Raw genomic sequence first — 11,128 nt, 5'->3', positions numbered from 1 at the left:
TGTACCTATTTCAACTCTACATTTAACTTCGGGTGTCCACGTTTTCTTTCGGGGGGTAGGGAGTAGGGGTACAACATACGTATGTTTAATATTCACAGGTTAACTGAATATTTAACACTGAGAAAACTTTAGATCAGCTTGTCCTGTGGTTGTAAATATATGTACATTTTCAGTAAGGGGAAATCTGTTGTTGTACTTAATATGTATACATTCAGTCATAGGACTCTGTCTTTCTACTTGATCTGTAAACATACAGTCAGAGGACCCTGTTGTTGTACTTGACCAGTCTGTACATTTGCTGTCAGAGGACCCTGTGTTTGTACTTGAGCTGTACACATGCTGTCAGAGGACCCTGTGTTTGTACTTGATGAACTGTACACATGCTGTTAGAGGACCCTGTGTTTGTACTTGAGCTGTACACATGCTGTCAGAGGACCCTGTGTTTGTACTTCAGCTGTACACATGCTGTCAGAGGACCCTGTGTTTGTACTTGAGTTATATAAATGCAGTCAAAGGACCCTGTGCTTGTACTTGATCTGTAAACACATGCAATCAGAAGAGTACTCGATGTTTGCATATACATGCCATTTAGATGAATATCCAAATTATAATTTATAATTAAGAAGGCTTAATAGTCAGCAGATTACCAATCGCATATACATGTACCTTAAAAGTTGGATATAATTATACATGTATTAGACAGAAGCCATGATGACTTTACATTGTTTATACAGTACCGATCAGACCCAACCTAACAGAAAGTAAACCCCAACTAAACCCTGGGTTTACTAGAGTGGACCCAGAGTAAACCCAAGGAAACCCAGAGAGTAAACCCGGTCAGAGGTATACCTCTGAAAGCAGACGCTAAATGTGTATTCGAAATATACATAGGGTAGGAATTACAGACAGTAGGATAGTAAGATAAAAGACAGGTCTGCTTCACACTTCAGTGCGTAGTTGACCTCAAAAGCAATTTCCAAGTAAACCCAAAGTAACCCCAGAGTGGACCCAAATTTTCAAAAAGAAAACCCAGAGTAAACCCCAAAAGTTAACCCGGTGTTACGTTGGGTCTGATCGATACTATAGAGCTCCTTCTAAAGAAGATTAATAGAGTCCAAAAATGGCCATGACCATCGAACCCTCTTAAATGTTCTCCCACAATCCAACCCCTTAAGGCTATTTTTTATTACCGGTAGTTGTTTTTCAAGACCTTTTTTTTTTAATTGGTATGTAGATCAAAAAACATAAACATTAAAGACACATTTTGATACAAATTTATACATATTGTAGTATTTTTTAAATTTTGGTCAGTCGTTCTTGAAAAACAACTAATAAAAAAGTGGCCCAATATACAATGAAAATGAACCTTGTTATTAGATTACATGCTTTTATTCTCTGTAACAAATTCATTCTTAAACAAAATTTAAATGATTTCAAATAAATATATTTCAGACATGTTCATTTTTAGAAGCTAAATTAATTATGATAATTTTTATGTACATGTAGTACTGTGGAATCATTTTTATTTGTGGGGGTCAATGTCCGTTGGTTACCAAACTGTTCCTAGTTCATGGGGAGGTAATTTCTTCAGTAGCAAGTTCTATTTATCAATAAATACTAAATATTTGCTTGTGTATACATTCAAGGGGATGTGAATTTGTGTGCAAGGGTTACTCACGAAAGCCATGAACATTGGTCCCCCACAACCACGATGATTCCACAATATAATATGTACTGACTACATACAAAAATAAACATTCACATGCAATTTTAAATTCAGCTTCGATAAAATTTCCCAAAATTAAATTAAGTTATATGTATGGACTGAAAACTTATCATTCCAATTTATCAAGCATGCAGTTTTTATAAATTGCACGAAAGTGTTCAACTTCAAGTTGCATCTAGTATGGGCCATGGTGATTCTTTTCCATTTGTATTCCATTCATATCTTTGGTATTATGTCCAACTCTTTTCTTGAGATTTCCTCAAAAGAAATATTACAAACATTTAAACATAGTATTTTTACATCAACTTTAAAACAATAACTAGTAACAAATACATGTAACTGTCAAAAAATAAAATTCTAGTTTTAGTCAATGTACAAATAAAAGGCCTTGTAGGGGTAAAAAAAGAAGAAGAGTATTTAACATTTGTACATGCAACTGAACTCAGGTTTTCAGTGTAATTTTGAGATTGGCTAAACATTGAGTATAATTGACACATTTTCTTACATGTAATTATATTTAAATACATGTAAGATCGATGTATGTATACATACATGTAGTTGTATCCCAAACAGCAGAATTGTCGATGGTGAGATTATAAATTCAGGGATTCGGAAACTAACACAAAGTAGGAAACCTGACAGATGTTATCTTTTTAATCAATTTACTGTAGATTCCTACATGTAATTAAACACAAGGAATTGATATTCGCATAAAATGACATGAGAAGCACCCAAAGCGGAATTTTAAAACCTCACTATTATTTTCTGAGAGTTTTGAACTATAAGAAATTAGGATAGAAGTTATTTTGCACTAGCTATTAAATACACAACTGCAAGATCATGGAATTACATGTAAGTACTCGCATAAAATAAGAGGGGTTTGCACTAATAAGGAACCAACGGTATATATTTGAAAATACCACTAGATACAAGGTTTATTTTGAAATATTAACTGACTTAAAAAATTTTCCGATACAAGTTTTTACCAGTATACAAAATATCAGTTCTAGAATCAAATTAAGAACAATATAGAAGAAAGAATATAGAATGGTATTATATTGTACATGTATGTAATTGTATCATATTTGATACAGAATACTAGCTTTATGTATAATTTGATACAATATTGTATGATATCATATGATATCATATCATGTGACATAGTAATTCATTATATATTGTTATACTTTCATGTTAAATACTGAAATCTGATTGGTTAAGACGCAGTTCATAATATTTTCTATTACCCTCAGCGTTAGCAACGCACTTAGCAACGGGTAATATTAAAAATTGTTACATGCGCGAAAATTATGCGCGTACGGTTCGCTGTAGAATTCACGTTATTCCTATATGCAAGCAGTAAAATTTTCTTAAATATTAAGACATTCAGTATAACAAAATAAATAGTGCCTGTTTGGGAGGATAACAGTTGAAATTGACACCCCTCAAAAACCATTGTCAACCTCTTCTTCGCGTCGGTTGACAATGGTTTTCTCGGGGTGTCAATTTCAACTGTTACCCTCCCAAACAGGCACTATTTATATAATACAATATCAAATTATAAAATACTGTATCATATCCGATACAATAGCGGGTTTCGAACTCTTGCCACTAAAAGCATTGCGTCTTGAAGCCCAACGCGTTACTGTTATGCTACAGCATCCGATGAAAAAAACGTAGAAACTTATGATTGACATCAAGCAATTGAAATTATTAATCTTTCCAAAAACATCTCATTATTGACGATAATTTTATAAGTTATATAAGTTTTGATAAACTTTTGAATAAATGGATTAAACAATTTCGAAAGAAATTCAACATGAGAATCACAAAAACGCTTTTTGGAATGACGCTTGATAAAGAATGTACAAGAACAAAATTCAATGAGATTTTGTCTGCTAAACATTTCGAGTTTTCTCAGTAGGATGAAACGTTTCTCGTTTCTTAATTAAAAAGAACATAATCCTTTGTTGATTTTTTTTAATTGTACAATAACTTGTTGATTAAATAATCGATGAATTTGAAATCAATTGATTAATTTGAAAGAACAAACGCTAGCTTTTCCGGTGATTATTTTTGGGACAGGACAACACTCAAACATCACAGCTACTTGTAGCAAAGCACGTCAGTATATACAACACTCGGCATAATAATTAATAACAATAGTGTTGTGTTGTGCATGTAACTATGCCTAAATAGTACCCTAGTCAGGGTTTGATACATAGTGCACTCGCCTCCGGCTCGTGCACTATGTAACAAACCCTGTCAGACTACATAGTACATGCACAACACAACACTATTATATAAATATTGTATCATATCATACAATACAGACTATACATAACGATATCATGATACAATATCATATCATAATGTACAAACATTTGATACAATATCATATTGTATCATATTACTTTTTACAATATAATAAATAATATAACATTGTATCATATAAAACAATAGTGTATCATATCATACAATACTATATCATAGGAATCATGCTATATCATTTAACAGAAAACACATCCATCAAGCAGTTTGAGTGAGGTAAGAGCTTTTTTAAGCATCTTTGATAATGGAGATCAGGCTCTGAAGTTACCTCTGTGATTCATTTATATTATAGCTAAATCAACTATGCAAGCTATAACATGTATCTATAACTAAAACATGTGACCTGTTCCAAAAACTAAACTTCATCTCACATCTAAAACCTATGGCTCAGATTCAGCATTCAAACCTGTCAGGTGAATCAGCATCATAAGACACATCATCGATACAATTTTGGTGAAGTTAGGACCAGTAATAAATTACAAAGATATATTTTTCAGCATCCTTGATAATAGAGATAAGGCTGCTTCCTCTGCGATACATTTATATTAATAGTTAAATCAACTATGCAAGCTATTATCTATAAAACATGTGATCTGTTCCAAAAACTAAACCTCATCCTGCATCTGAAACCTCTATATATGGCTCAGATTCAGCATTTAAGGCTGTCAGGTGCATCAGTATCATAAGACCCATCATCCATATGATTTAAGTTTGGTGAAGTTAGGAGCAGTAATAACTAAGATAAAATCATCAGAGGGCACCTGATCCAAAAACTTTAACCAGCTATTAAAAATTGATCTCCTCCAGCATCCAAAACTAAGGCTCAGATTCAGCATTCAAGCCTGTCAGATGCATCAGTATTACATGTATAAGACACACCATCCATGCAAGTTTGGTGAAGTTAGAACCAGTAGTAACTTAGAAATGGCTATCAAAGGGCACCTGCACCAAAGACTTACACCTGCTCTACAAACCTTAACCTCATCCAGCATCTGAAACCTTAGTAATGGCTCAGATTCAGCATTCAAGCCTGTCTGGTGCATCAATGTAGCTCAGTGGTTAAAGTGGTTAAACATTTTAAAGTACATGTATCTGCAGGCTTGTGAACAGCAGATTGTGACTTTTGTTCATATTTACTGAATTAGGTAATCAAAATTTTTAAATCATAATTTTTCATCAAGTATATTACATATTTTTTTGCCCATTTGTCAATCTTAGACTAATATCAGGGGTAGAAACTTCTTAAATATACAACTTGCAAATAATTGCGTGTACCAAAAATGAACCTGTATGAATTTGCTACGTACTCTAATGAGACCCCCTTGGGTATCAATAGTTATTCATTTCTGTCATTGGGGTATCCTTGGGGTTCCTTGGGGTTTCCTTGGGGTTCCTTGGGGTTTCCTTGGGGTTCCTTGGGGTTCCTTGGGGTTAAAAGACGTGCCGGATTAAATCTTAATAAATTAATATAACGTTACCAATTAAGCAAGCTAGCTACCTTGATCAATTTAACTAAAATTAAACGCGTTAAAATATATATATAAAATACGTACCTCATAAGTTGATGTCTAATCCAATATCAGTCGCATGTTGCCATATTATTGATAAATTGTTTCACACTATTGATGAATCTTGACACTGTATGATTCTTAAATCTGTATCAAATTTGCATCCTAATCAATGCATTTTTGTGTATATATATATTCAACTTTTTGAACACACTGAATATCATCCACACTTTTAACTGGTGAAATGGCTTTTTAGTTCTTTTATTGGAATCATTTTCTTGATCCTTCAGCATGTCATTTTTTTAGTCAGTTTCCTTAATTTAAAAAATCCACATCAACAAGAAAAGGTTGGTTACAAGGATTCCATGATACTCTGTCAATTATACTTCTTCCATCATCAGGTCATGATGAAATTCACCTCCCATCACACAGCTATAGATATGGTCCTATCGTCATATCCCCCAGAAAACAAATAGACTGGTCTGCTTATGTTCCTAAAAAATAAATTGAAAAGTGTTTTTTTTAATACTCGGTATCTAAATAATAAACTTACAATTATATTACTTTATATGAATGATCTCCAACAAAAAGCAATATGTATAGGCAGTACTGTGAGTATGCCCTGGATCAAGTGTTTATATATTCATGTGTCATGCATCACAAGAATAAACATATGCTACTCAATAACTGTAAAATAGTTTCTTTGCTATCTGCCCATTGTGAAAAGTCATAGAAACCATTCACTGGCAGCATTTGATTTCTCAGAACACCTCTGTTGTAAACGCAGTTGCTATGTTAAATTCAAAGTCTGATGATTGACTCTAATTTGTTTACCATCAAGAAAATCTGCATCATAGACAAATAAAGTTTTCTTTGGTACAATGTATAACAAGATATCTACAGTATTTACCGACTATATTCAGACAATAGCGAGTTAATATTGTCCCCCTTGACAGAAATTATTTCCCATGGCTTCACCTCAGGATATAGTTACTGTCTCAAGAGACAATAAACTTTTTTACCTTAATTTTCATTGCAAGTAAATGCAGTCACACTTCGTTATCTCTAACTAGATGGGACTGTTTAAAAACTTTGAGATATCCGAGTATTCGAGATATCGAGGGTAACACACTTAAAAAAATAAGTGGTTGTGATTTACAAATCACTTCGACATATCCATAATTGTATTTGAGATTTCAGTGTTCGAGATATCGAAGTTCAACTGTAGGTATATTTTATCTAAACGATTTATTGCTTTCTTTGGTGCTTCATTCTGGCTATGAAGGTATCTAGCGTTGCAGAAAAAAAAATACATGCTAAGGCAAGTTGCGTTTTTTATCAGCAATGCTAGGCTGTGTTATAACTTTCACACAGTACCTGCAACATATTTTTTTACAATCCTATCCTGTCTTATCCTATCCTGTACAGTTTATCAATCCTATTGTATCGTTTGTATATATAACCTTCTATCGTGCGTTAATCCTATCCTATCGTGTGTTAATCTTATCAGGTTTATATATTGTTCAATTCTAACAGTTTTTCCATTTATCCGATCGCGTTAAACCTTTGGTACCATTTTACATGCAAGTACTTTACTTTGAAGTTACAAGTCGTTCAGTGCGCCGTATACGATAAGTTATCAAACAGCATTATATCATACTAATTTCTAAATTCTTTAGACTAAAATTAAATAAAATATTACATGTAAATCACATTTTAAGCAATGGAAATGAAAGATTAACGTTAGCAATCAAAGTTCTTAGGAACAAGGTAACATATTTACCTATAGGTTGAATATATTAAATCGTACGCAGTGTATAACTGATCAGTAAGCATTAACTTGTATGTAATACAATTCGATCGTTATTTGATGCATTCTTTTTACAAAAAGAAGGTATTTATAAATGATTTTATACTTATTTAAAACAAGAGTTTCATTTTAAGGTTCTAAGATCGTCAGCCTCAAAGTATTTTTTTCATATCATAACAATGATATTTTTCTATCAACCTTTATAAATGAAATAAAATGAATTTTTAGATGGTGTCCATGCATTTTACAAAGTTATTGCAAATTTGCCTAGTATGATGGATATAATAAAATAAAGAAAAAAGTTGAGCTCAAAAAAAAGTACTGGTGCATCAGTGGCTCTAACTCTTTACCAAACATGCATGTACATGTATATTAGTGGGAGTGCTCCGTGGATCCACTACGCCATGAAGCATTTAGTTGTGTGACTAATGGTTATACTAGCCCACTAGTAGAATACTAATTAACATTGTATGTAAAAAAAGTCAGATTTATGGTACAAATAAAAGAAATCCGGATAATTAAGAGTTATCGAACATATTGCTGAGGATCGGAGGTTGTTTACTTAAATAAACCTGCTATTTGATTTGATGTCGAGATGAGATATATGTTTGCGGTGATTGGCTGGGGTGTTTGGTAATGATAACAATGTTACCAATATTGATCATTTAAGCTCATATTTTTCCTTAATAAATTTTAACTTGTTATGTTTGTATATTCTATAAATGACGCAGCTAGGATTAACAACTCAATAAATTCAAATAAAATTCTGTACAGTAATTATAAGGTATATTGTGAAGAGCATTTGAAGCAATTATGAACATCATTAATTTTATCTTTTCCTATCATGAATCAATCCAATCGTATCATGCGAGTATATACTGTTCTACCGTGCGTTATAATCCTATTCAGAATATATTATGCGTGAATACTATCCGTCTGTTAATCTTGTAAAAAAAAACGTTGCGGGTATTGTATCCACATGACTCAGCACCAAAGAAAACATTTTATTGTTTAGAAATAGCATCCAACTGAGATCATCTGATTTGATATCGGACATGATATACTGTTTAAATCACATGAACGTCTTATATAATTACGTACCTTTTTTGTAATCATTTTATATTCATTTTAATGATTCCTTTACAATATCTGCACAAAATACAGTGTTAGATGAAAAATGAGTAACACAGAAAAATGAAAATACCAAATGCTAGTTATAACTATGGAATTTTTATAATAACAAATAGAATTTAAAGACCTTTTATGACTATCAGTAGTATAAATTGGATAATTTAATCCTGAAACAAGGTTAGCTTTTTAAATAGCTAAGAAAGTCAGCCAGCAGAATTTTTATTTTTTAGGTCCAAAGAGAATACACAATCTATTAAAATACAAGATAGATAGTTTCCAGAACAATAATAATATGCGGGTTCACTTTTAGTTTGCACCTTTATTTTTATATGGCTGTACATGTAGGTGAGGAGATAAGCGTGTAGTGGTGAAAATGCAATGTATGACTGCGCACCTACTTAATGCTTAAAGTTGTCACATTGCAAACATAGCTCTATGAATTTCATGGTCTCATCGCAAACCACTACCAATATATTTACTTTCCAATCTCACTAAGAGGTCGGGAAGATATACCGTACACGGAGTCTGGACTGTGGCTGCAGACAATTCCCATTGGCAGTCTTCCGATGCGCAATTTGACCTAGAAACTGACCAGTTTCATAACTTCTTCGAATTTCTCTAACACGAACTGTCTATATAATTCCTTCCCAGAATACCAATTTACGCAAGCGCAATTGAAGTTTCATCCTAACTTAATTAGTCAGCCCGCGGGCTGACTAATAATAACAATTGGGTCATTGACTAAGATAATTTAAATATCTCTCTCTTCTCTCTCTCTCTGCTGCTACCCTCCCAAACAGGCTCTATATAATGTTCATTTATCATTTTATAGGGATCAAGTCATTTGCCATTATAAAAATCTTTAGTTACAGTTGTATCATATAAACCTTTCAGCTAGGTACAATTAGTTCGCCAATTTATTTGTTACCAATGAAACAAGACTTTATATAAAAAGGTTGAAATAAGGAATGCTATATATGTATATAAATGTATATATGTCAGAGGTGTTAAGTATGGGCAACATCATTAGACAATGTTGCTTTAGAATATGTTTACTTTCTTTAATTAAACAAATGATATTTGAATTTCATTTTTTCTGCATTGGATACTCGAGTGACCAGTTGAGTGTGTTCCCAGTAAATACAGCTTTAATAGCTCATAAGTTTGTTTTAAAAAAGAAACTTTATATGTTTTGGGCTGCTCATTCATCTTTGTGGAATTTATTAGGTAATATACATTCAACATGATTCAAATATAAATTTTGTTTTTCATTCAATTACTGAATAATTATTTTTTTTAAAACAATGATAATACCAGTTATGTAAAAAATTAATATGTGATGGAAGATATCAAAGATGACGTTGTAAATTGCTAGTAAACAGAAATCCACGGACCTGGACCTGGCCAGATCACGCTCAGACGATCACTGCAATCAAACTTCATGGGTGCGATTGCTTCAAACTTGATTGACAAGCGGCATTATTTTGAAGTTTGTACAGGTAAAAAAGGGAGCGTTTGTAAAATGTTCAGCCTTTAAGTGACCAGCCGACTGAGTCTAGTGAGCAGCTGACATAATTAATCATTGATTCTTGCAAGAAGGAAAATCTGACAGTATTTTAAAACAAGTACTGGCGTGCGACCAGTTCTCGTCGAGTACTATTTCTCGCCAGTACATTGTGACGTCATTTTTCGTCTATAATTCTATGTGTTGATAAAATGACGTCACAATGTACTGGCGAGAAATGGTACTCGGCGAGAACTGGTCACACGCCAGTATATGTATAAATTGCCTCACCCATGTTCAACAGCTGTTCAACATGTTCAAAGCATAAAAAATCATGTTTTATACACAGATATCTTCTATCAAATATGATTTAGGTCTAAAATATTAAGCCTTGAGGTTGAGATATGCTAACCTGTTAATGGATAAAGTTAAATCATGATTGGAAAATGTTTAAATTCATTCTGTTTACCGGTATTTCTTGATTTCACATTTACCACAATTTGCTATTACATTACTCGTAGATCATGCATGTGTAGAAGTTCGTCTTGCACAGTTCAACGTGGAATATATTATATTAACTGTTATTCCCTAGTAAAAAATGCAGGAACTTGAACAGCTGATTAACATATATCATAGTATCAAGTATGTGTAACAGCTGAATATTGTAATCTGACCGAGTCTGACCTACTTACGTTGCGAATGTAAACATTGCACCCGTCCTCCATCCCTAAATAATACACGAAAGTTCTTCATGATTTTCACTTTTAAAATAACCAAAATCCACAGTAACTTTTGATGCTATGGTCAACTGACAGTTTTCTTTCCCCCTGGACAGTGGCGGCGTTTCTGACGAAAAAAAATTAATTCGTACTAGGGATGTTTCCGATATGTAAACAAACATGGGGATTGATATAATAATCAACTCGCCATTAATTCACAATACAAATCTTGACATTTACATAGATGTAAATCTTTTACTTAATAGCATTATGTTAAAACGAATGTTTGTTAAAAGATTCGCTAAAATTCGGGCTGACAAACTATCGAGCCATGCACGGACTCCACATTTTTCCACAATCAGGGGTGTAAGAGAATTTTTTTTTGTGCAGTGGGAGTAA

The 11,128-nt window shown here is 32.9% G+C and overlaps 1 long non-coding RNA gene across 2 annotated transcripts; it reads right to left on the bottom strand.

The window, feature by feature from the left end:
- Positions 1-1,381: 1,381 nt before the first annotated feature.
- Positions 1,382-10,844, bottom strand: LOC136272644 (uncharacterized). Of its 2 annotated transcripts, none has more exons than XR_010710634.1 (3): positions 10,703-10,844; positions 5,611-6,059; positions 1,382-1,984 (listed from the first exon to the last, which is right to left on the bottom strand). It is a non-coding gene; the product is annotated as an uncharacterized lncRNA (long non-coding RNA). The 2 variants fall into 2 exon arrangements; XR_010710644.1 differs by lacking the exon at positions 10,703-10,844 and adding an exon at positions 7,349-7,382.
- Between the last annotated feature and the right edge of the window lie 284 nt (positions 10,845-11,128).

Source organism: Magallana gigas, chromosome 1, assembly GCF_963853765.1.
Source record: "Magallana gigas chromosome 1, xbMagGiga1.1, whole genome shotgun sequence".
Classification (NCBI taxonomy): domain Eukaryota; kingdom Metazoa; phylum Mollusca; class Bivalvia; order Ostreida; family Ostreidae; genus Magallana; species Magallana gigas.
The sequence above is the reverse complement of the archived record's forward strand: the minus strand, read 5'-3'. Positions and strand labels throughout refer to the sequence as shown.